The sequence below is a fragment of the Schistocerca gregaria genome, chromosome 8 (genome assembly GCF_023897955.1).
Source record: "Schistocerca gregaria isolate iqSchGreg1 chromosome 8, iqSchGreg1.2, whole genome shotgun sequence".
Lineage (NCBI taxonomy): Eukaryota > Metazoa > Arthropoda > Insecta > Orthoptera > Acrididae > Schistocerca > Schistocerca gregaria.
In genome coordinates this window covers 392,111,030-392,114,466 of record NC_064927.1, presented here as the reverse complement: position 1 = coordinate 392,114,466, position 3,437 = coordinate 392,111,030, and the positions used below count along the sequence as shown (strand labels likewise).

At 39.3% G+C, this 3,437-nt stretch overlaps 1 non-coding gene across 1 annotated transcript; it reads right to left on the bottom strand.

Annotated features, from left to right (window-relative positions):
- Positions 1–2,409: 2,409 nt before the first annotated feature.
- Positions 2,410–2,481, bottom strand: Trnag-ucc (transfer RNA glycine (anticodon UCC)). The gene has a single exon. It is a non-coding gene; the product is annotated as a tRNA-Gly (tRNA).
- Between the last annotated feature and the right edge of the window lie 956 nt (positions 2,482–3,437).

Sequence of the window (3,437 nt, the reverse complement as noted above, 5' to 3'; positions counted from 1 at the left end):
CTTGGAGGCCAATCAGCTGCTGATAGTGCCTGCAAACGCTGTACATGGTGAGTAAACAACTGATTCTCCCGTAGCACTCTCCATACAGTGACGTGGTCAACATTACCTTGTACAGCAGCAACTTCTCTGACGCTGTCATTAGGGTTATCGTCAACTGGACAAAGAATTGCCTCGTCCATTGCAGGTGTCCTCGTCGTTCTAGGTCTTCCTTAGTCGCGAGTCATAGGCTGGAATGTTCTGTGCTCCCTAAGATGCTGATCAATTGCTTCGAACGTCTTCCTGTCAGGACACCTTCGTTCTGGAAATCTGTCTCGATACAAACTTACCGCGCCACAGCTATTGCCTCGTGCTAATCCATACATCAAATGGGCATCTGCCAACTCCGCATTTGTAAACATTGCACTGACTGCAAAACCATGTTCGTGATGAACACTAACCTGTTGATGCTACGTACTGATGTGCTTGATGCTAGTACTGTAGAGCAATGAGTCGCATGTCAACACAAGCACCGAAGTCAACATTACCTTCCTTCAATTGGGCCAACTGGCGGTGAATCGAGGAAGTACAGTACATACTGACGAAACTAAAACGAGCTCTAACATGGAAATTAAGCGTTTCCGAACACATGTCCACGTAACATCTTTTCTTTATTTGTGTGTGAGGAATGTTTCCTGAAAGTTTGGCCGTACCTTTTTGTAACACCCTGTATATGATGATTGCTCATGTTCTGCGCTTGTGGTGTAATTCATGTAAAAAAAAACGAAAACATAATTAAAAGGTGCTATCACGCAATATATTGGGATAAATGCATTGAGACCTGTAAAATAACACAATAGGCATTGTAAATGTTTAAACTCAAGCAGTAATATCGATGACATTTTCGGAACATGCATTTAACAACCCCCCCCCCCCCCCCCCCTAGCCCTCCAGGCCCCACCCTCAAATGGCGAAAACACGTATACAACATACATTTGGAGAAAAATTCGTGCTTCACCTGTCACTAACGTTCTCATTTCGCTCACCACTTTCGCCGCTCCCAATTGTAGAAAGGAATGAAGGAAAAGATGACAGCATCATACGATTGGCAGTTGTTCTCTTAGTAATTGTCTGCACATGGTTAATGAAGTTCCGTCCGTTAATGGACATCGCGCAAAGGTCAACTTTTGTCTGGATTCATTGAGGAGAACGATATGGCAAAAAAAAATTCAATGCTACAGACAGAAGACAACGAGTAGGAAGATGAGAAAGAGGAAAAAGTCAGTCATCACAATCATAATGTTCTAACAAATTTACAATATTCTGTACCCGAGAGCTTATTTGTGAGTCGAGATTCAATAAAATCACTACACATATATCTTTTAGTTCCACAAAGTAATTTTTTCGAGAAGTGAAAACTGTCGAATAAAGCTTAGGATGTGAGGTTTCGTTCTCTGTACGGTGTGTTTATCAGCCTAGTCCGTTTTCGAATCTACTTTTAACACAAATTTATTATTCCAAATGTTAATGTTTTTACTAAGGTTATTTCTAAGCACTCTATTCCACATTAAACGTATTCCTTGGTACACGGAGCCATAATGGATGTAATGATAAATGCGGGTGTGTAGAATGCCTGATCAGATGCAGAAGAGGGCTTGGTGGCCATAATCTTGTCAGAATGAATAAATAAATAAAAGTAATATATGGTGAGATTTTATTATTTTTCGTATTCATCCTGTAATCGAACTACGTTATTAAAATTTTTCCGCTTTTGTATTTTAAAATCTATTGGTTCAAGGCAGCGACAGTAAAATTGAGTAAATTGGCTATATTACAAAAAAATTTTGTCATTGACTCCAAAATATCGTTGTAACATGATTTCACTGTCTTTCAGTATGTGTTTTCTTATCATAAATGAGGAGCCGAGACTCATATTCAATGAAAAAATCATTTAAGTAATTGGAGAGTTTAAGGGAATAGTGGATTAAAACGTCAGCGGTACATGATGAAACAATACAAAGGTATGGGTTGTTTCCTTTACTTCTAGTGTTATGGTTGTCGAGGATATTTTCCTGTTAGTATTCAAATTAAAAGTCAGACTGATCGCTAGCAAGATTTGGTATCTCCTTAACAGTATTTTGCGACTAAGTAACAACAGAAGATATGCAAATGTAGTACCATATTGAAAATATGTACTTTCGTTATGACAAAATGTTGCTATAAAAAGGTGATATTTGTATCAGTTACAGTCACACTATAGCAATACAAACATTAATGTTTTTTTAAACCTTGTAAAGGCTTAAGTTTGTCTCATGTAAATTATAAAGTAGCTATTTTCGTTTTACTGATTGATTCGGTAAGCGTATGTAACTACTGTAGCTTTCGTTGTGTAAATGTAAAACATGTAAAGATCAATAAAAGAGATAAAATAAATGCGATGGCCGGGAATCGAACCCGGATCAACTGCTTGGAAGGCAACTATGCTGACCATTACACCACCATCGCTACATATCCCACTGTTCTACTACAGAATATAAGGTACAATGACTGCATTTTTTATGCCTTTTTTCCCTTCAGATGTGAAGGAACACAAATAATTTAGTTTCTGAATCACCAGAAGTCAATTTTAAAACAGATCTGTGGCTATGTAACAGCAAATGCTACAGCTGTTTATCTTGCTCTAAAATTTCTCACTACCGATACTTAGGTAACAACAGCTTGAATGCCACATCAATTCGGAAATAGTGAATCGGAGAAAAGGAAAATAATAATTTGACGTAAGTGCATAGGCTTTCGTGCTCAGTCGTTAACACACAAATTTTCTGGCTATATAGCCGCATCATGTTGCAAAATAACGGTCACTGGATTACAACATGACGCGGCTTCTCTCCAAGGAAGATCCTAAATTGAAAGGAAGTTGTGTTCATCATTCTGAGTGAAATAGTTATTTTTTAGACTCAAGATGCTTCAGTGCAATTGCAAAAGTAAAGGGTTCCGTAACTCATTATTGCTCCAAAATGTAATCAATCTGCATTCAGCATTAATTTTTGAAATGTTTTACACGAAACAAATATACGTTTAAGGTACGGGAACAACGTTGAAGCCGTAGGATACATTTTCAGCAGGCGCGACTATGCGAATTAGTTGGCCGCGATGCCACTGCTGCTGCCATCTGACAGCAAGCTTTCCGAATTAGCGGTAATTGGAGCCGTTGCCGACGTTGGCGCTGCCGTCTATTCTTTTGCTTGCCTGGCCGTCGGCGCCGACTCTGAAAATGAAGAGGGGGAAGACGAAGGAGAGAGGGGGAAAAAAAAGCAGACGACCTCTCCTTCTCCTCTTTTGGGAGTTTAATGTAATTGATATCAAAAATGGAGTTCGTTCATTTGGCGTAATAGTGTGCCGCTTATTAAATCAGGCCGAAGCAAGGCTCCCGCTCAGAGCACGCTTCTCCGGTCTCACCA